At 45.5% G+C, this 24,045-nt stretch overlaps 1 long non-coding RNA gene across 1 annotated transcript in view; it reads right to left on the bottom strand.

Annotated features, from left to right (window-relative positions):
* The window catches only part of LOC140104983 (uncharacterized), a 79,398-nt gene that overhangs the window by 44,239 nt on the left and 11,114 nt on the right, over positions 1 to 24,045 (bottom strand). The window lies entirely within an intron of this gene.

Raw genomic sequence — 24,045 nt, 5'->3', positions numbered from 1 at the left:
CTTAAGCACAGAAGTGTGATACATCTGGCCCTTAGAATTTTGAAAATTTTGTATTTTTAAAAAATTTTGACAACCATCTATTTTTCATAAATAAACACTAAACATATCACTCAAATTTTTTAAAGGGGTTTTCCCAAGAAGGAAAGTTAGGCCCTATCCACAGGACAGGGCCTAACTTGCTGATCAGTAGGGGTCTCAGTGCTGAGAACCCGCGGATCACGAGAACGAGGGGTTCAACTGCCCCCTCGCTCCTGGAGCAGAGGGCTTTCCATGACTGTTCTGCTCCATTAATCTATATGGAGCTGACAGAAATTGCTGAGTGCTGTTTGTTTAGGTTTAGATGTTTAGGATGAACTGTTAAAAAAACAAACCTAGTGACACTTCTCTGGTTTGATCACCAAGGGGAGCTAGCAAACACATTGGGGCAGATTTACTTACCCGGTCCATTCGCGATCCAGCGGCGCGTTCTCTGCGGTGGCTTCGGGTCTTCCGGCGATTCACTAAGGCAGTTCCTCTAACGTCCACCAGGTGTCGTTGCAGCGCTGAAGTCCACACGATCCGATTCCTGATGAAGGTAAGCGCCTGTCCAGCGACACTTTTTTTTTTTTTTAAATGTGGCGGTTTTTCTGAATCCGTTGGGTTTTCATTTGGCCACGCCCCCCGACTTCCGTCGCGTGCATGCCGGCGCCGATGCGCCACAATTCGATCGCGTGCGCCAAAAACCCGGGGCAATTTAGGAAAAATCTCCGCAAATCGGAAATATTCGGGTAACACGTCGGGAAAACGCGAATCGGGCCCTTAGTATATGACCCCCATTGTGCTTTTGCAGGAATAAACTCTGCTGACCTCTGGATAAAATTAATAATAACAATAATAATAATATGAATATATTAAAATTTTTGCTGCACAAACCAGCACAAACATAGCACAAATGTTTGACACCAGTTTTGTTTGATTCAGTTAATGTGGGGGGGCTGACTGATCTTTTGACCTTTACAATTTTGTTAATATATTCAAAACAAAAGCAGCAAAATCAAAAATTTGAGCAGCACAAACCTGCACAAACGTAGAACAATTGATGATCTCAGGAAACTTTTATTAATATCTTAAAAATGATAGCGGCACAAAACAGCAAAAACGTAGCTTTAAAAAGTTGAGGGGGACAACTTCCTGGTTTTTGTCATGTCACAAGACTCTTTAGAGCAGGGGCGTCGTTAGGTCAAAAGATCCGGGGCACGAGTCTGTGTTGTCCTGAGTGTGGGGGGCTACTAGTGAGTTTGTGAGGTTATTACAAAGTGTATAGGGGGTTATGAGTGAGTATGTGGGGCACTTACTGTGTGGGGTTCTATTACTGAGTGTAGGTGGCATTGTTGAATGTCAGGCCACATTTAGGGATCATTATTAGGTGGGTGGCACAATGTGGGGGCTTTAGTAAGTGTAAGGGCCACAAGATAGGGGTGTGGTGGCATACAGAGTGGGGCCATAATTGTGGCTTCATTGTAAAATGTGCGGCTTAGAAAGGTGGATTTTATAATGTGTTACACTGGGGGGCATTACTAGTATTTTTAGGACTTTGTGTGCAGCTGTATTACATTATTTGGTTGAGGAGTTTTAGGGGTAGAAGAATGATAACACTGTTAGGGGACAAAGATTTAGGGACGATAGAAAAGTGTAGAACATAAAATGTGGTAATCTCCATAGGCACAGCGCATGGCTGCATAAAGAGAAATGATGATGGGCAGCTTAATGGAGAACATGAAGAACAGTTACTGCTCTGGATATAGTAGGCAGCATTTCTACTGTGTTTTCTGTAGCTGTACAGTTGTTTTTAAGTGCAGTTTTTTCAGGTTAAAGCATATGGGGGGGGGTGTACGAAAGGGGACGCAACTGAGAATTTGGTACATATGCATTGGGGCCTGTGCCCCAGATCTTTTGTGACCCTAGCAACGCCACTGCCTTAGAGCCTGATATAGACTCCAGGTCACAATCAGTAGGGGAGGCATCACCTGAGGATCTGAATGCTGGACTGTGTTCATACAGCACAGGTAAGTGAGTGCTTCCAGATATCCTGCTGGTGAAGAGCGGATGCCCGGCAGCCAGGAGAACATATAGAGCGGGATTGTGTTAGTCGGTACTCGAGTAGGATTTGTTTTTGTTTATGCCTATGCAGTGGCTGAATATAAGTTGTTCTTCTAATATCTATCTATTGTCAGGAACTACTTATGCAGCTTGCACTTTCAGTCCTTGATCTATTCCTGATCCTTGAACACCAAGGTGGACGCAATGACTCACGTGGAGCTTTTTCGTTTCCCCTGCTGTGAACCTATGAACTAGTTTAATACCAGTGTTTAATTAGCTTCTTTGATGACTATGGCACAGGCAGAATAGCACATTCCCAAACCTGTCAGCTCTCAATCCCTGGCTGGTACAGAGCCAGCATGACGCATAACGAGTGGCTTGTCAGTAAAAATACTTCAACTATACACAATAATAGGTATCAATCATCCGATGCCAGAAAAATGGTGACATTATTTCAGAAAAATTGGTGCGTGAAACATACATTTATTTAAGCTCTAAGTCAGCCGGATGTTTTTTGGGGAGGGAGTTCGGCCAATAAATGTAATATCCACTTGCACCGAATATAAGGTCATAAGAAAAATAGATCTCTGATTTTGCTGGTATTACATATCAGTTATTGGGGGGCACAGATTATAGAGGGGCACAGTTACTAAGAACAGTGCAGTCCGTACTACGTGCAGTTGCCGGTGTATAGTGCAGGGGGCGCCAGATTCAGGATGCACCTTTTCTTTTTGGTGCACCTTTAACATAGGACGTGCGACACGCTTTAGCATGATAAATGTGGCTCACGGTCCAGCTGAGCACCGGAGCGCCCCCTTCGGTGCAGAAATTTGTGTCGCATGAAGAAGCTGCAGAGTGCACCCCCAATTGTGACGCTTCTTAAATACCTGTGCAAACAGCTTGAACTGGAAAGAGCATGCAAAGTCGGCCAGAAAACTGACGCAAAGCCCTTAGTAAATGTCCCCCAATAGTTCTCATTTTCTGACCTTGTCAGTCTCATCATTCTGGAGAACTTTCTACACCCAGCGTTGGATAGATGACTGAGGAGGTTACAGTCAACTCAAAACAAGACCAAATCCTCCCTCCTCCACCATGTTGGACAATCAGTATGAGGAGCTGTCCCTGGTATGATGGGGCAGATTTACTTACCCGGTCCATTCGCGATCCAGCGGCGCGTTCTCTGCGGTCGATTCGGGTCTTCCGGCGATTCACTAAGGCAGTTCCTCCGACGTCTACCAGGTGTCGCTGCTGCGCTGAAGTTCCCCGAGGCCCGTCGGAATGCACCATCTTATACCTGGTGAAGGTAAGCGCGTGTCCTGCGAACGTTTTTTTTTAAATGCGGCGTTTTTTCCGAATCCGTCGGGTTTTTGTTCGGCCACGCCCCCCAATTTCCGTCGCGTGCATGCCAGAGCCGATGTGCCACAATCCGATCGCGTGCGCCAAAATCCCGGCACAATACAGGGAAAATTGGCGCAAATCGGAAATATTCGGGTAACACGTCGGGAAAACACGAATCGGGCCCTTAGTAAATGACCCCTGATGTGTTTAGGTTGCACCCTATTTGGCACTCTGCATTATGGAACAATGGGGCACATTTACTAAGAGCCTTGCGCCAGTTTTCTGTCAGACTTCACATTCTTGTCAGTGCAAACTGCTTGTACATGTATCTAAGTGTCTGAGACACAACTGTGATGCACATGACCCTTTTGTGGCGCGGCTGCACAGTTCCTCATGCGACACAAATTTTTGCACCGAACGGGGCGCTCCAGTACTCAGTCTTGTTCTAATTCTACTGTACAATACATGTAACACTGAGTAGAGCAGAGTTTGAGATCTTGGGGTTTTTTGCTTTAAGGATCTTCTGGGCATTCACTGGTTTTCTAGGACGTTTCTTTTTTAATGTTTTTCAATTGTGAATGATATTCCTCCTGTAGAATGATGGACTTCCAAGTTATTTGGAAATGGTCTTATAATCCTTCCAGTATTTTGGGTACCCACAAGTGCTTCTCTAAGATCATTTCTGATGTCTTACTTCCCCTCAGTATTGTGCTAGTAGATGGCTGAATATTCCAAACCAGCAAATTGCCAAAACATCTTCTTTCATAGAAATGGTCACACTTACTGAGGATCAATTCATCAAGATAATCTCATTAGAAGCACACGGCGCTTCTCTTATTTGCTATTTGCAGTAAAGATGTACCGTATTACAATTTTCACCTATTGTTTCTGCATTTTAGCCTAGTTTTTGGCAAATAAATAGCGAAAACAATGAAATTTGTTGCATGTTGTCGTTCATCGGAAGGTTGTATTTGCTTAATGTTAAGCCCTTTTAATTACCAGACGTTTTTAAACCATAGATTTTAAGCAGCGTGTATCTTCGTTCTTGTGATTTTATAATTGAAAAAAAATAAATAAATTTTAAAAAAAAAACTTTGCAAAAATGTAAATACACTTTCACACAGAGTCACACTAGGATTGCTGTATTGCAGAAGCTACAGGAAGCATGGCATCAATGGGAGATCATCTACTTAATGCGGTGCCATATGGGGCACCATACAGAGGCACATAATCGTGCTTACAGCTCCATAGTACAGAACTGTAGGGACTCTGTGTCACTGTGCACACTGCTTGCATATGGCTCTGTCTTGAGCATTAAGGCTTTTATTAGTACATGTTCTGGAGCTTTAGGTCATACATACAGGGCCTCTGCTTGTAGTGCATTCACCAGAGGCATAAATAACCGTCCCTCTCATTGAATCGCCGCAGTAGTTCTGATTTGATTCTGAAATATTTTGCGCACACAATGGCAGCTATGCGAGAGAATATTATCTTAATCAACACCTTTGTTTCCAAACTTTGCAGTGACAACATTATGCAGGTAAAACAAGAGATCATAATGAAAAATGACAAGAGCTATTTATACCAACGACACGGAGCAGAGCTCAAAAAAACCATAACCACTCAATGCACGCAACCCTGGCGGAGAATGGGAAATCGGAGGTGTTGCTCATGCAGATGCTATAAAGTATGTTATAGAAAAGGTTATGGCAACATTATAGATTCTGGAACATTGGGGCAGCTTTACTTACCCGGTCCATTCGCGATCCAGCGGCGCGTTCTCTGCGGAGGATTCGGGTCTTCCGGCGATTCACTAAGGCAGTTCCTCCAACGTCCAAAAGGTGTCGCTGCTGCGCTGAAGTTCCTCGGAATGCATGAGGTTCTTCAAGCCGGGCTGAGTGAAGGTAAGCGCGTGTTCAGCAACACTTTTTTTGTTTAAATGCGGCGGTTTTTCCGAATCCGTCGGGTTTTTCGTACGGCCACGCCCCCGGTTTCCGTCGTGTGCTGATTGATCTGTATAGTTTTTAACAAATCAAATGAGGTGCAGAATATCAAGGAGTCCATCGAGTTCAATGCCCCCTGTCACGAACCCCACACACCGGAGTCCAAACACAGGGTGCACCTACTCTATGGAGTCCCAGAATTTAGCCCTTAAGCTCCACCCACTTCCACAAAATGACGTCCTAACACTAAATTTACTCCACGCATTCTGCACCCAGCCAATCCAGTTACTGTCACCGCCCACGAGTTACTTATACAAAGAAGACCATAGGCACCTCAACCACACAGACAATGTACACTGATGATTCGCACATGCGATTGATAAATATTCTATCTTAAAATGATGAATTCACACAGAACATGCGCTCGCTTACTACATAGACTATACAAAAAATGACCTCTGCTAACGTAATTCCCTTCAGAAACTCAGATTATTTGAGGCTACAAGCAGAGACTTATTATAGTTAAGACTTTAATATACATAAAATAATACAGTACACTCAAAAACTACATTTTCTGATAAAAATCTAAAAAAAAAAAGTTAAAAACAATACACATACAATACCTACAAACAGTTAGGGAAAACGGAGACAAAAAAACTCTTCTTTGGACTAGTTCTTTGGCCTGAGGACAGGGCGTGGAGAGCGATCCAGTCTTCTAATGTATAGAGTCCTTAAATTGAATGCTGGACATGTGGCTGTTTTGATAATTTTAACCCAAGGGATTTTTGACCCCCACCCCTGGCCGTAATGTCACGGTGAGGGAGGAGTTATTCTTTCCCCCTCCCATCAGAGAGGTACTCTCTGGGTCTGGGGTTTTATTAAAACCCAATCACTTTTGGAAGATTGCCATTGCTTCCAATCAACGGTACCTTATTACCATTTACCCCATCCAAACTCTGGGTGTCTAAGCCTAATATTAGGGATGTTCTGCAATTGGCATGGCTCCCTTGTTGTTAGCATTCCGATACTTGGTCGAGGAGTGTATCTAGATCCTATAACTGTCCCGCGTGGGACCCATAATTATGAAATATGCCCCAGTTATGGACAGCTATATTTTCCTTCATCTGAATTTTGGAGGGAAAGCAACACACAGGTCCCCTATTCCTTTGATGTCTTTGTCCCCAGAGCTGAGCTAGCAGAGGTATGAATTTCTGCACTAATATCCTGTGGTGTTGTCTCCAGCTGTAACAGTAATTCACATTTGCTCCTCTAACTAGTCATAAATTTAAGAAGACGCAATGAAAAAAATGAAACACAATAGGGGTCATTTACTAAGGGCCCGATTCAAGTTTTTCCCGACGTGTTACCCGAATATTTCCGATTTGAGCCGATTTTCCCTGTATTGCCCCGGGATTTTGGCACACGCGATCGGATTGTGACGCATCGGCGCTGGTATGCACGCGATGGAAATCGGGGGGCGTGGCTGAACGAAAACACGACGGATTCGGAAAAACCACCGCATTTTTTTAACCCTTTCAGGACCTGACCCTTTTTTGTTTTTTCATTTTCATTTTGCACTCCCCATGATCAAAAATCCATAACTTTTTTATTTTTCCATGTCCAGAGCTGTGTGACGGCTTGTTTTCTGCGTAACAAATTACACTTCATAGTGACGGTATTTACTATTCCATGCCGTGGACTGGGAAGCGGGAAAAAAATTCAGAATGCTGTGAAATTGGTAAAAAAACGCATTTGTGCTGTTTTCTTGTGGGCTTGGATCTTACGGATTTCACTGTACGCCCCAAATGACATGTCTACTTTATTCTGCGGGTCGGTGCGATTACGGGGATACCAAATTTATATAGGTTTTATAATGTTTTCATACATTTAAAAAAATTAAAACCTTCTGTACAAAAATTTTTGGGGGGATTTTGCCATCTTCTGGGGCTAATAACTTTTTTATACTTTGGTGTACGGAGCTGTGGGTGGTGTCGTTTTTTGCAGATTTTGATGACGTTTACAATGTTATCAATTTTAGGACTGTTCGACCTTGGGATCACTTTTTATAGAATTTTTTTTTTTTTTAAATGACAAAAAAGTGCCATTTTCAACTTTGGCCGCGATTTTCCGTTACGGGATTAGACGCAGTGAAAAAATGTTATCATATTTTGATAGATCGGGCATTTTTGGACGCGGCGATACCTGATGTGGCAGTATGGCAGTATATGTTTATTTTACTACTCATACATTACAATGTGCTGATAGCACATTGTAATGCATGGGTTAACCCGAAGTAGCCTCGGGTCTTCGTGACGACGGATCGCCGCTTCCCGATGACGTCACGGGGAGCGGCGATCCTCGAAAAGATGGCGTCGCCCATGCGCCGCCATCCTTTTGAAGCCGCCGACAGCTTTGCCGGCGGTGATCAGCGGGAAAACACCCGCGATCGGTTCTGGCACCGATTGCGGGTGTTACCGGTAAGCCTTTGCTGCAATATGCAGCAAAGACTTACCGGCTATGGAGAGGGCTCAGCGCGTGAGCCCTCTCCATGCACCCGCGGCCGACCCGTGACGTGCCATTACGTCACGGGTCGTGAAAGGGTTAAAAAAGTGTCGCGGAGCTTGCACTTACCTTCACCAGGAATAGGCCGGTGAACTTGAGTGCATTTCGGGGAACTTCAGCGCAGCAGCGCCACCTGGTGGACGTCGGAGGAACTGCCTTAATGAATCCCGGCCGGACCCGAATCCACCGCTGAGAACGCGCCGCTGGATTGCGAATGGACCGGGTAAGTAAATCTGCCCCAATGAAACACAATGTAGAGTTGTGCAATATTATCACATCACACCCCCGACCAGTAATAGTTCTGTGTAGGAGCCTTTACAGAAGCACGAACATTCCCGTATGGCCATAAACTGATAAGGCATTTCCAATATAATCTTATAATATATATCTTATAATAATTTTTTGGCCACAGAAATCAGTCTGAAAATGCAACAGGTTTGGATCTGATTTTCTAAGTGCCCCCAACTTTACTTTGGAATTGTGGTCGCATTATTTAAATTAAAATTTAAAGTAGCAAAATCTGGCGAATCGGACCCCATTACACATACAGGCTGATTTGCATTTTCATAAAATGATGATTATATCAGTAAGGCGACCCCTACACTGCAATGTTATTGCTTTGGATACATTGTGGCCCTGACACATTGGGGTGCATTGTCCGACGAGGATTCTGGTCTGCCGTGATTCACTAAGATCGTGCGTCCGAGTTCCTGCATCCGTCGCTTCTGCGCTGAGGTCCGCCGGAGTTCACCTGCTTCTTCCTGGTGAATGTAAGTGCTTGATATTGAGACACATTTCCTTTTTTAAATGCTGCGGTTTGTCTGAATCCGTCGGGTTGTCGGACGGCCACGCCCCCTGATTTCTGTCGCGTGCAAGCCGGCGCCGATGTGCCACAATCCGATCGCTAAAAACCCGGGGCAATTCAGGGCAAAAGAGAAATATTCCGGAAACTCGACGAAAGTGCGGCGTTCAGACCCTTAGTCAATGTGCCCCAGTTCCTTTCATAGATCCTGTTTACCATATTGGTAAAAGAAAACATGATTTTTTTCTGACTATAGCACCAGGACACTGACACAACATCTATCAGAAACAACACAGAAAATCACATGGTAATCATAGGGGAAGGTTTTTGTTAACATGATGCAACATAATAGCAGGAAGTTGAATGCTTATGTGAAGGTGGCGGGTGTGATACGGTCTCTGTTGCTGTATCTAAGCCCACAACATATGATACTATGGTAAATATCACATTGATAATGAGCTTTATTCTTCTCTCTTGCAGTCTTGTGTTGTGGAGATGGATTATGTGACATTACACATGCGCAGCAGGTCATTGAGTCATTGGGGGAGTTTTCCGGTGTACAAGCCTTCGATTATTTTCCACCTTACACCACCTCCATATTGTCTTGTATTATTATATATGTGATCTGATCAAATTCTCTCATTTGTGATACTGTATCTAAGCCTCTCATGTGCGATACTATCTATTTAGTGTGACACAGTTTACTCCTGAATCTGTGATTCTCATTGTAAACCATTGGGGCAGATTTACTTACAAAGTCACAGAAAGTGCATTGTCCCTAAGAGTTCACCATTTTTTGTGTTACACCTTTAACATAGGGCAGTGATGGCGAACCTTTTAGAGGCCGAGTGCCCAAACTACAACAAAGTCCCGCTTATTTATCGCAAAGTACCAACACAGAAATGTAATTTGTGATTTATACTCCCTTCTCTGTCACAGTTTTCATTGATACCAGCACCTGAGGCACCAATAAAGCAGAAAATAGTCCCAGGTAGAGCTGTCACTTTAAAATACCTCTATGCACAGCAAGTCCTGGGCTGTCTGGGACTGCAGGAATATACCTGGAGTCATCTCTGGTGATGGCCTGAGTGCCCACAGAAAGGGTTCTGAGTGCCACCTCTGGCACCAGTGCCATAGGTTAGCCATCACTGACATAGGGCCTGTGACACAATTTGATAGGTAAATCCAGCGCTTAGTCCGAATCAGTCGGATCGTCCGATGGCCTGCCCCCAGTGCAAACACTTCCTAAATACCTGTGCAGGTCATTTTAGCCATGAAGAATGTGTATGTCTACAAAAGTGCAGCGCGCGACAATGTGCCCCAATGTATCTTCTTAGCCTCTCATATTGCTTGTTAATCCACTGTATCAAAGCCTCTCTAGCTTGATACTTTTTGTTACTCATGTGCACTTTTTTTCAGTTTTTTTTTTTTTGCACCTTTAACACAGGGCGTGTGACACACTTCTATCGGACTTATATGACAAATGTGGCGCTCGGTCCAACTGAGCACCGGAGCGCCCCCTTCAGTGCAGAATTTTTTGTGTTGCGTCGAGTATAGTGCAGAGTGCTCCATAAACGTGTCTCGGACAATTCTTAAATCAATGTGCAAGCAGTTTGCACATGAAAGTCCGACAGAAAACTGGCGCAGGGGCTTTAGTAAATCTGGGCCATTGTATCAAATTCTCTTAAATGTGATACTATTTGTTCCTGTATCTAAGCTTCTCCTGTGTATTACCAGCTCTTATTGTATCTCAGTGATTACATCACCTAAGCCGCTCGTGTGTCTCTCATACTGTCTACCGCACCATTGTATCTATGTGATATATGTTATACTATCAGCTTGGTAGTAAAATATAAAAACTGACTGAAATATACATTGTGCTTTGGAAATGAGGTCCCGGGGTTGGCAATGAAATACATTACATAAGTTGTGCTTCTTCTAATGCTCTCTGTGTGTCTTGCCTAAAGGGAGGGACATCTGGTGAATGGGAGATTAGATGTCATAATTATAAATATCTGAAATGTTCCTCTGCTGGGGATTTTCTGTATGCTGCGATGGTTTAACATGTTGGAGAAACCCAGTCTCCTCCTAATTCCTATGTTTATGTAAGGACAGTAAGATCCCAGATCAATAATTGCATGTTACCAGGTTGTATAATCGTGTTACCATCGCTCCTCACATAACCTCACAGATCCAAAGAGAATACGATAATTGGGTTACAAATCCAAATCCCATTACCCCGGAGAGTCTGAAGAGAAAGGAGTGACCTGTCAGAGAAAGGGCAGGCTGCTGTCCCTCCGACTAGTCCTGCTAGCTGACAATGTTATATTCCTTACACTATATATCTATATCAGATGTCAGGGAATTGGAGTCCTTGAATCATATTGCCATTTTGGGAATGTATTTGGAAATACTGTAATGTATAGCTCTGGTCACAATAGGGACTTTCTCATAGGGACTGGAGAACAGTGCAAAACACAGTAAGGGGAGGGTTTGTTAACACAATGGGGGTCATTTATTAAGGGCCCGATTCGCGTTTTCCCGACGTGTTACCCGAATATTTCCGTTTTGCGCCGCTTGTACTTAAATTGCCCCGGGATTTTGGCGCACGCGATCGGATTGTGGCGCATCGGCGCTGGCATGCGCGCGACGGAAATCGGGGGGCGTGGCCGAACGAAAACCCGACGTATTCGGAAAAACCGCCGCATTTAAAAACCGAAAATGTGTCGCATAAGGACCGCTTACCTTCACCTGGTCCAGCTCGGTGCATTCCGGCGCGATGAGTTTACTTTCAGCGCAGCAGCGCCACCTGGTGGACGGCGGAAGAACTACCTTATTAAATCCCGGCCGGACCCGAATCCAGAGCGGAGAAGCCGCCGCTGGAACGCGAATGGACCGGGTAAGTAAATTTGCCCCAATATTTCACTTCAATGGAAATATGTGGTCCCTGTCCAGCAACCGCGCAACCACAACCAGGCTTGGCGCTAGCTGTCAGACTAGGTAAGTGGTGGCAAACTAACCCTGCGACGTTCCTCCGGGCTAAGGTCCTGCCTACAGCAGATAAACCGCCCTGACAAGGGCGAACCCACTCACGAACCTAATTGATGGTCCTTGAGTGACCCTATAAGAGGACAGGGAAGACTTACTTCATCTGGCAGCTGCTGGATGGTGGAGCGGACAGGAAACAGGAATACTGAGATAGACCCAGTGATCACACTGGTGCACAGAAATCTAACACAGGTCTGAGATAGGGAAAGCGGGATAACACTGGGAGAGACAACACTGAGGGACAAACAATAGATACCAAGATGGCAGCAAAGGTACAGAATCGTATAGCAAAAGAATGGTCGGTAGGCAAAGCAAAAGTCCAAACACAGAACAGCAAACAGCAAGCAAAACACTAGATACAGAGATTAGACTGAATAACCAGCCAGGTTTGATGGGAGTAGGCAGGTATATAAGGCAGTTCCCGGACACGCCTCCAGCAGCCACTAGGCTAGTAACCCTAGCTGGGCAGGGCTGAAATGCAAGGAGCAGTTCACACACAAATTAACGCCACCTATTCTGCCAACTGCAGATAGTGCGACGTTTTGGCACGGACGTTACATGTAGCTAATTTGGTCTTGTAGCAGAAAAATCTGCAAAAAATAATATGACCTCTGTTTGGGCAGAAAGTGAATATTCTGTTCTAAGTCAAGCACAGTACAAAAAAACTCCTGATGCTAGTCTTCTAACATTGCAAGATTTAAAAATCTCAAATTCATGGCAATTTCCATGCAGAATTTCTGCAACAATTGCATAGAAACTTTTAAATTAAACTGATTTAAATTCTAAAGAACTCCACAGCATATACATTCAGGAAATCTACTGCTATTAGCTCGCTAGCATGCTATAAAACTTCCTTGGGGCTGGATTTACCTGCCAGTTATTTGGTTAACCGACCTGTGTGTTTATTGTGCTTGACCTGGTTTTGAGAATGCAAATCTTCACTTAATTTGAAATACAGGACAGTGATATATCTAAGTAGTGGGAAAGAATATGTAATTCCAAATTTGTGGAGTGGTTTTCCTGGATAGGAACTGGACAAAGAGATTGAGATCCAGCAAAGAAATCGTATATGATAAATATACTCAATTTCAACAAGATCTCTGTAATGAAGTCTCTATGAAGTCTCTTTGGTATTTCTTAGATTTTACTGCCAGCAGATTAGGATGTATAACTGGAAAAGAACAGCACAAACAATATTGAGAGGTTCCTCGTTTCTTTCATCTTTTTTTCGGTATCCCACAAACTTTCAGGTAAAATTCCTGAGTCTGAGGAAACAGACCTAAATCTAAAGGATATCTTCCTTTGCCACCTGTCCAGCAATAAATACATTTGTAAAGGTTGTATCAATAGAATTTGAAAATAAGCTAAAACATAAAACCTTCTAGAGCAGAGAGACAGAGGTTAGATGGTTTAAAAATCATGAAGGACAACTAGGTTTGGAACTGAATTGGCTTCTTGGAAAACGAAGGAATTTTCTTGGTTTGGGCGACTTAATATCCTCAAGATGACCCTACTGCCCCGACTGCTCTACCTTTTACAGACTATCCCGATCTTTATACCCCTTTCCTTCTTAACAAAAGTCTGAAAATGCTTCAGGTTGTTCCTCTGGTCCCCGGGGCGGCCCAGATTCCGAAGGGAAACTCTGGATCCTCATAGGCGACGGAGGGATTGGTCTACCTGAAGTTTTTTTCTTTTCATTTCTAATTATTTACCAACCCAAAGTTATAAGTGAGACTATACAACTTAACGCCTCATTCTGTATTGTACTTTCACTACTTCTGTATGCACCACCCTTGTATGGGTATTGGTTCATCCTGCCCTAAAAGGCACTGGGGCAGATTTACTTACCCGGTCCATTCACGATCCAGCGGCGCGTTCTCTGCAGTGGATTCGGGTCTTCCGGTGATTCACTAAGGCAGTTCCTCCGACGTCCACCAGGTGTCGCTGCTGCGCTGAAGTCCGCCGAGGTCCGCTGGAGTTCACGATCCTATACTTGGTGAAGGTAAGCGCGTGTCCAGCGACACTTTTTTTTTTTTATGCGGCGGTTTCTCCGAATCCGTCGGGTTTTCGTTCGGCCACGCCCCCTGATTTCCGTCGCGTGCATGCCGGGCTGATGCGGCACAATCTGATCGCTTGCGCCAAAAACCCAGGGCAATTCAGGAAAAATCTGCTCAAATCGGAAATATTCGGGTAACACGTTGGGAAAACGCGAATCGGGGCCTTAGTAAATGACCCCCACTGTGTTGCTGTCACACTGCTGTCATGCCATTGTTACTGTATTCCAGTTAGTTAATCAATAAAACTCTTGGATTGGAAAAAAATTATGAAGGACATGGCGTTTAAACCAGTTGATAAAAAGGCAATATGGTTATTTGCACAAAATTGATGTATGAAGTGGAGGCAAATCACCAATTACGTGAAGTAGCCTGTTGACTTATATCCCATTTTCCTACTCTAGCTTTGCCCTTCACAAAATCAGGGTGTAGCAGATGGGACAATTAAAAAAAAAAGGGGTTGATACATTATGGATTCCTGAACCGGCAATTTCAACCATATACCCTTTGCTTAAAGTTCACAAGAACAAGTCCACACTATTGGTCAATCCATTATCTCCAGCCCTGGCAACTTAATTGATAACTTTTGCAAATACGTTGACTCACAGCTCAAACCATTGGTAAAGTTGTTACCATCTAATTTACAATATCCGGTGGCAAGTTGCAAGCCCCCAGTAGTATATAGTCAGCCAGCCCCCAGTAGTGCATAGCCAGCCAGCAACCATGTAGTATACAGACAGACAGCCCCCTGTAGTATACAGCCAGCCTGCCCCCTGTAGTATACAGCGAGCCTGCCCCCTGTAGTATACAGCCAGCCTGCCCCCTGTAATATACAGCCAGCCTGCCCCCTGTAATATACAGCCAGCCTGCCCCCTGTAGTATACAGCCAGGCCAGCCTGCCCCCCTGTAATATACAGCCAGCCCAACCTGCACCCTGTAGTATACAGCCAGCCCAGCCTGCCCCCTGTAGAATACAGGCAGCCCAGCCTACCCCCTGTAGTAGACAGCCAACCCAGCCTGCCCCCAGTAGTATACAGCCAGCCCAGTATGCCCCATGTAGTATACAACCAGCCCAGCCTGCCCCTGTAGTATACAGCCAGCCAGCCCCCTGTAGTATACAGCCAGCCTGCCCCCTGTAGTATACCGCCAGCCTGCCCCCTGTAGTATACAGCCAGCCTGCCCCCTGTAGTATACAGGCAGCCCAGCCTACCCCCTGTAGTAGACAGCCAACCCAGCCTGCCCCCTGTAGTATACAGCCAGCCCAGTATGCCCCATGTAGTATACAACCAGCCCAGCCTGCCCCCTGTAGTATACAGCCAGCCCAGTATGCCCCATGTAGTATACAACCAGCCCAGCCTGCCCCCTGTAGTATACAGCCAGCCCAGCCTGCCCCCTGTAGTATGCAGCCAGCCCATTCTGCCCCCTGCAGTATACAGCCAGCCCAGTATGCCCCCTGTAGTATACAGCCAGCCCAGCCTGCCCCCTGTAGTATACAGCCAGCCCAGCCTGCCCCCAGTAGTATACAGCCAGCCCAGTATGCCCCCTGTAGTATACAGCCAGCTCAGCCTGCCCCCAGTAGTATACAGCCAACCCAGTATGCCCCCTGTAGTATACAGCCAGCCCAGTATGCCCCCTGTAGTATACAGCCAGCCCAGCCTGCCCCCTGTAGTATACAGCCAGCCCAGCCTGCCCCCTGTAGTATACAGCCAGCCCAGCCTGCCCCCTGTAGTATACAGCCAGCCCAGTCTTCCCGCTGTAGTATACAGCCAGCACAGTATGCCCCCTGTTGTATACAGCCAGCCCCCTGTAGTATACAGCCAGCCCAGTCTGCCCCCTGTAGTATACAGCCAGCCCAGTCTGCCCCCTGTAGTATACGTCATCAGCCACTGCATCATAGTATGCGCCCGCCAGGAAGATAATACGTCCCTGGTGGCTGTACAGAAGACCAAAGATAGAAGAGGAGCCGCAGGGAAGACAGAAGAGGAGCCGTGCTGACATAGGAGAGCCACGCTGAGCATCGGGCCGCCAGAGGGTGAGTATATAACTTTATTTTTTTATTGACTCGTGTATAAGCCGAGGTGAGGTTTTTCAGCACATTTTTGTGCTTAAAAACTCGGCTTATACACAAGTATATACGGTAAATGGTTTTCCTTTATCTGTACTCTTTTGGAAATTTCTTTGTCCCATTTTTTTTACCTTCAACGGGTCATCCATCCTGTAGCTCCATGGAACAGCAATAAGGGCTGCTGGTGCACCATCATATGCTAAGTTGTCCTTAGGGCTTTGGGAGAGGGACCTATTCCTCTCAGTTCAGCTGACGTTGTCGGTCGGTGAGCCATATAATTTTCCGGGCACGGTATAGCGGTGACATGTTATTGATCTGGCAGGGCACCAAGAATGAAAAATCTAAATTGGAAAACTTCATGGGGTCACTGAAAAATAACGACATTGACATTAAAGGGGAATTCCCATTTCAGCAAATTAATGTTATTGTTTGTATGACGAAAAGTTGTAAAATGTTTCAATATACTTTCTGTATATTCTATAATTTGCTTCACTGATCAGGGTTTCAAGACCCAAGCAAAAGATCTAACTAATAATTTGTTGATGATATATGACTGTCTTGCCATTACCGTGGCCTTGTGTATAACAAATGCAAAATAAAAGTGTGACGCCATGCAGCTGAGATTTCTGTCTCTCTCTGCTCTGTGCCTGTAGCCACGCCCCCTGCACGGAGCTCAGGCACTCACTACCTGCCAGCAAACACAGAGAAGCTGCAAGCTACAAACTCCAGGCAGATAAGTTATTTGGGGGAAGGGGGAGGCAGGCACATATCTGTGAGAACAGAGATGTAGCAGGGCTGACAGTGTAAAAGTCTGTCAGCCTCTGTCTGTCATGCCTCTGAATAATATGCATCTCATCATCTCTCATCTGCCTCATCTCTCTCTATGTGTCAGAATGTCAGTAGCTACGGTAGATGAAAGTGTAAATAGACCTGTACCCTGATAATCTAATCACAATGTCACCCCACAGAACTGGAGGGAACATAATGGGGGAGATTTACTTACCTGGCCCATTCGCGATCCAACGGCGCATTCTCTGCGGTGGATTCGGGTTTTTCCGGCGATTCACTAAGGTAGTTCCTCCGCCGTCCACCAGATGTCGCTGCTGCGCTAAAGAGCATTGGAACGCACTGGAGTACACCGAGCCGGGCTGAGTGAAGGTAAGCGCGTGCCGAGCGACAATTTTTTTTAAAAAATGCGGTGGTTTTTCCAAATCCGTCGGGTTTTCGTTCGGCCACGCCCCCCAATTTCCGTTGCGTGCATGCCTGCACCGATACGCCACAATCCGATCGCGTGTGCCAAAAACCCGGGGCAATACAGGGAAAATCGGCGCAAATCGGAAATATTCGGGTAACACGTCGGGAAAACGCGAATCGGGCCCTTAGTAAATGACCCCCAATGTCTCTGCTTAGAGTCCCTGCCCACACCCTGGGATTTTGCACTGACCAACCTAGGGAGTGATAGGAGTTAAAACAGCAATAACACTGAGTAAAATTGTAAAATAAGCGTCTAAAATGATCTTTATTGTGTAAACATCACTAGGGGATTGAAATTTGAGAATTTTCTTTTGTGGGAAAACCCATTAATAAGATTTGGATTTTTATATTTTTTACTCGTCTGAGGAGCTAATTTTTGGGGGGGTTTCTAACTAGGTATCTCTACCGCCATTATAGGCTATTATTTTGAATTGCTTGGCTAGATCTCTCTAGTTCCATAGTGGGCATTGGTTTTAGCTTTGTCTGAATTCCTGTTTCCTACCTTCTTTTTTGTTTTCTGACAACCCATTGCCTCCTGATTTTATACTATGTTGCACTGTGTTGGTTGTGACTTCAGTTTGTACTCTCTTTGTTAGACTTGGCTTGCTGACCTAACTTTGGTTTTTCCTTCTCCCTATCCCTTGCATGCCCATTATCTGAGGAGGTCATCAAGTATCAGGGATCACTCTTCCTCTACCCTTCTTCCCTCTTGACCAGTAGAAAGCAAGTGGCGAAATTAACATTTTTTCTCCGAGACAAAATTGGCCTTACTTTTGGGTTTAACAACATTTTTGCCTGTAAAGACTTAGATTATGACCTATGGCACAAATCCCTTGCTCATATGTATCACTCGACATAAGGAGACTTAAGTGGCAAGTCGCTTCAAGTAAAGTACAGGCATCTAAGCCTCCAATCAATCACTTATGTAACCTCTTTCACACTTGTCCATCAAGTTTCTGAAAACCTTGAGAAAATTATTTCTAAAAATACGACCAAGCAATGATTGTTTACAGTACTTATCCTGAAGTGGTCTCTTCAGACTGTCAGTTCTTTGACCCAGCAAAGCACTGACCCCCGCAATACTCAGCAGCTGTTTAATGAAACCGCACAAGCACAGAATAGCCGAGCGTCAGCACAAAGTCCAGATAGAACCGTACGGGATTACAGTGTGCTGACATATGTGAGCCGGGAAACGGCTAAAGGCAGAAATGTCCAAAAGAGCTGTCATGCAGAAGGGAAGGAAATCTTGTTACAATCTATGATGGGTCAGGAGAATAATCTCCCCAGCAAAAAAGTACAGAAGATTAATTCACACTAACAAGGGTATGTTCTCCTAAAAAATAGAGACAAATGTGTGAATCTAATGTTTAAAGATGCTTTGTATGGTGTTAGCCGGTGGTTAAATAGAAGAAAGTTGAGAGTTCTTAGATGTTAAAAGCCTTTTATTGGCTAACTAAAAGCAGGGCCGGATTAAGGGTGGTGGGGGCCCCTGGGCGCAAACTGGTGGGGGACTTTCCAATAATGTTTTTGGAAGTATATAGCCAGCCAGCCCCTGTAAACTGTGCATCGGCGATCTCCTCCAGTGATAGCAGCTGTGTCTCACTGACATAGCTAACATCCTAGACCCCAATGTGTGGTGCTGCGCATCACACACAGAGACACAGTCGCTACTCAGCGGAGCGGAGTGGGGGCCCCTTTAAAAGTGAAAGTGGTGGGGGCCCTGGGGCTCGAGCCCCGGGAGCCCCTCCTTTAATCCAGCCCTGACTAAAAGTAATGATGTTAGTTGCAAGCTTTCAAGACTAGTCATGCCTCTTCAGCAGGCATTGGACATAAGACAATGGGGCAAATTTACTTACCTGGTCCTGTCGCGCTCGCCGATTCGGATGGTATGACGAAGATGAAGTCCCGCACGATTCACGAAGCTCGTCAATCCGTCGCTTCCTACCGAGGTCCGCCGGAGTTCACCTTCTTCTTCCCGGTGCAAGTGAGTGCGAGTCTTGCGACACAATTCAAAATATTAAATCCCGCACATTGTCCGAATCCATCAGGTTGTCCGACAGCCCGCCCCCCGATTTGTGTTGTGGAAATCATCAGGAAACCCGACGAAAATGCACTCTGCGGACCCTTAGTAAATGAGCCCCATTATCTGAATAGAACACAAATTTACACAAAATGTATACAGTTATGCTATGGAGGATGAGACAAGTCATAAGAAACATCAACTGAAGATGGAAAGTAAACACTATTAGCAGTAAATATTACTTGGGGAATGATTGCATCTTCATGTAAAATATAAATAGAAAGATATATGAGATAGATGATGCCTAGATCCTAGATGCCTAGAAGTGACCTGTTAAAACCTAAAGTTTTGAAAACAGGCCCCCAAACCCCCTACCTTTGTATCCACATACACAGATCTAAGTAAAGGTATTGTCAAAATTATTTCCTGAAATTGGAGAATTCTGGCAGATGCTTTCCCTACTATACTTAAATTCTAGTATCCACTATTTCTGCTGTACAGTACAGTTTATAGGATAAGCTAGCCAGGACAGAGGTTGTTCCATTAAAAAAAAAATCTAACCAGTTTTTCTCGTCTCAACATTATATATTGCTCTAAGATGCTTAAAGTGCTCCTGTGAGTGTTATCACGTGAGAATTGACAGCATTCGGAATCATTTCAGTAGTTTATAATAGTTTATTTCACATTACCTGTGGGATGTCCGGGGGAAGGGGGTTGAAGGTTGAAGGACAGCGGGAGCCTGAATTTGAATAGTTTGAGGGGTGAAGTTAATAGTACGGGGGGATATGTGGGGGCTTTCTATTAACAGAACTTCCAAAACCCCTATAGAAATTAAAAGGTCCCTAAAATAATTGATTCTAAAATTTTCTTGTAAATTTGAGAGAATGCTGTTCGATTTGTTATCTTCCTAGCGTCATAATACAACAAAAGGACACTTATAAATGACCCCAACACAAAGCAAAGCTATGGTTAATGTTAATTAGTAACTAATTTGGGTAGTAAGACTATCAGTTTAAAAAATCTGAACATTTTGAAGTTTGAAAATTTTTTCAAAGTGTTTACCAAATTCACCTTTTTTCATATACAGGCAGTCCCCGGGTTACATACAAGATAGGGTCTGTAGGTTTGTTCTTAAGTTGAATTTGTATGTAAGTCGGAACTGTATATTTTATCATTGTAATCCCAGCCAGAACTTTTTTGGTCTCTGTGACAATTGGATTTTAAAAATGTTGGATTTTCATAAGAACCAGAAATAACAATACAGCTTTATTACAGACACATTTGATAACTGTTACAGCTGATCATTGTAGCCTGGGACTAAAGCACAATAAATTACCAATATCCAGAGGTCCGTTTGTAACTAGGGGTTGTATGTAAGTCGAGTGTTCTTAAGTAGGGGACCGCCTGTATAACTGTTAAATATATCAACCAAAATCTCCCACTTTTTCGAAGTACAAAATGTAACGGAAAAAAGAAACTCAAAAACACTTGGGTAAGTTAAAGCTTCTAAAGTTATAACCGGATAAAGTGACTCGCGCTGGTTTTGAAAAATATGCCTTGGTCATCAAGGTGCAAAAGAGCATGGTCACTAAGGGGTTAAAAGCGCAAATCTATGTGTACGCTCCGCAGCTCGGTCGCCACATACAGCAGGAGGTCAGAGAATCCTAATGTAGCCGGCATGTATCATATGCTGGTGCACGATTGCCTACATATGATACATGTCACCCGATATTTTATACATTTAGATGAACCCTAAAGCTTCTTAACTAGAGATGAGCGAGTATACTCGTCCGAGCTTGATGCTCTTTCGAGTATTAAGGTACTCGAAACGGCTCGTTGCTCGGACGAGTATTTCCCCTGCTCGAGATCGAGCATTTAATTAAAAAAACACAGTGAAGAACAATGAAGAATAGAATAAAAACAGTGACCACAGGATCATTTAAGTGAAAAACACAGTAAAGAACACAGTGAAGAATAGATTACAGATGTTCGGCACATCTGCTTACTTGTCGGAAGATACGCGCGCGGAACGGTGCGAACAAAATAGCATGTGAAGAACAATATATATGTGTGAAGAACACATTGAAGAACACGGTGAGCAGGACAGAGACACCGGGGAGCAGCACAGAGACATCGGGCAGTGGCACGGAGACATCGGGCAGCGACACGGAGCGGCACGGAGACATAGGGGCACGGAGACATCGGGGCACGGAGACATAGGGGCACGGAGACATCGGGGCACGGAGACATCGGGGCACGGAGACATAGGGGCACGGAGACATTGGGGCACGGTGACATCGGGCAGCGGCACGGAGACATCAGGCAGCGGCACGGAGACATCGGGGCACGGAGACATCGGGGCACGGAGACATAGGGGCACGGAGACATAGGGGCACGGAGACATCGGGGCACGGAGACATAGGGGCACGGAGACATCGGGCAGCGGCACGGAGACATCGGGCAGCGACACGGAGCGGCACGGAGACATAGGGGCACGGAGACATTGGGGCACGGAGACATAGGGGCACGGAGACATCGGGGCACGGAGACATCGGGGCACGGAGACATAGGGGCACGGAGACATTGGGGCACGGTGACATCGGGCAGCGGCACGGAGACATCAGGCAGCGGCACGGAGACATCGGGGCACGGAGACATAGGGGCACGGAGACATAGGGGCACGGAGACATAGGGGCACGGAGACATAGGGGCACGGAGACATAGGGGCACGGAGACATCGGGGCACGGAGACATCGGGGCACGGAGACATCGGGGCACGGAGACATCGGGGCACGGAGACATAGGGGCACGGAGACATCGGGGCACGGAGACATAGGGGCACGGAGACATAGGGGCACGGAGACATCGGGGCACGGAGACATCGGGGCACGGAGACATAGGGGCACGGAGACATCGGGCAGCGGCACGGAGACATCGGGCAGCGACACGGAGCGGCACGGAGACATAGGGGCACGGAGACATTGGGGCACGGAGACATAGGGGCACGGAGACATCGGGGCACGGAGACATCGGGGCACGGAGACATAGGGGCACGGAGACATTGGGGCACGGTGACATCGGGCAGCGGCACGGAGACATCAGGCAGCGGCACGGAGACATCGGGGCACGGAGACATAGGGGCACGGAGACATCGGGGCACGGAGACATAGGGGCACGGAGACATCGGGGCACGGAGACATAGGGGCACGGAGACATTGGGGCACGGTGACATCGGGCAGCGGCACGGAGACATCAGGCAGCGGCACGGAGACATCGGGGCACGGAGACATAGGGGCACGGAGACATCGGGGCACGGAGACATAGGGGCACGGAGACATAGGGGCACGGAGACATAGGGGCACGGAGACATAGGGGCACGGAGACATCGGGGCACGGAGACATAGGGGCACGGAGACATAGGGGCACGGAGACATCGGGGCACGGAGACATAGGGGCACGGAGACATAGGGGCACGGAGACATCGGGGCACGGAGACATCGGGGCACGGAGACATAGGGGCACGGAGACATCGCGCGCAGCAGGGAGACATCGGGGAGACTTCAGTGGAAGAAGAGCAGCGGATCCCGGGACAGCGTATCTCCCGACAAGTAAGCAGATGTGCAGAACATCTGTAATCTATTCTTCACTGTGTTTTTCACTTAAATGATCTTGTGTTCACTGTTTTTATTCTATTCTTCACTGTTCTTCACATCTGATAACTTGTCGGGAGATAATATACGCGCGGAACAGTGAAGAATAGATTGCAGATGTTTGCATACATCTGCTAACTTATCAGAAGACATTCTTTTTCAATTAATTAACACATTTTATTCCCGAACCATGGTCCCTTTGAAAAATGCTCGAGTCTCCCATTGACTTCAATGGGGCTTGTTATTCGAGACGAGCACTCGAGCATCAGGAAAAGTTCGTCTCGAATAACGAGCACCCGAGCATTTTAGTGCTCGCTCATCTCTATTCTTAACCCATTGAAACAGTAGAATATAGTTGGGGTTTGGTACACATGTTGCTTTGGGGCTCAGCAGCTTCAAAGTACCTATTCTATGGGTTAGGAGTAGAGATGAGCGAGCACTAAAATGCTCGAGTGCTCGTTATTCGAGACAAACTTTTCCCGATGCTTGAGTGCTCATATCAAATAACGAGCCCCATTGAAGTCAATGGGAGACACAAACATTTTTCACTGAAAGAACACATTGAAATAACACACTGAAGAACACATTGCAGATGCACGCGTGTCTTCGGAACAGATTGCAGATGTATGGAAACATCTGCAATGTGTTCTTCACTGTGTTCTTCACTGTGTTCTTCACTTAAATGATCCTGTGTTCACTGTTTTTATTCTATTCTTCACTGTTCTTCACCGTGTTTTCTTAAGTAAATGCTCGATCTCGAGCAGGGGAAATACTCGTCCGAGAAACGAGCCGTTTCTAGTACACTAATACTCGAACGAGCATCAAGCTCGGACTAGTATACTTGCTCATTACTAGTTAGGAGTCAAAAAATTACCCCAGAATAAACCTCAATTTCATAGAATTACATTTGTTTTACCTCTTACAATACATTTACGTAATCATATAGAAAGTTATAACTGAGCTGTATGAGCAGGAGTCAGTCAGTTTATGTAAGCGGCCAGAGAGCCCTCATCACCCAGTGAGTACACCCCTTACCAGTCACTGAGCTGATCGTTGTCTTGTAATAATATTTTTATGACCCTCATTCTCTAGGTATTTTGCTCACAGCAGACATCACATCCCTCCATAATAATAATAATAAAGCTACACAAATATTTAACTGCAATGAATGCCATTAAATTTTAAAGGAAATACAAGTGTAACACCATTTATCTTGACAGCCCTCTTTGT

The sequence above is a fragment of the Engystomops pustulosus genome, chromosome 10 (assembly GCF_040894005.1).
Source record: "Engystomops pustulosus chromosome 10, aEngPut4.maternal, whole genome shotgun sequence".
NCBI classification, from domain to species: domain Eukaryota; kingdom Metazoa; phylum Chordata; class Amphibia; order Anura; family Leptodactylidae; genus Engystomops; species Engystomops pustulosus.
This window is presented reverse-complemented; position numbering and strand designations above follow the sequence as displayed.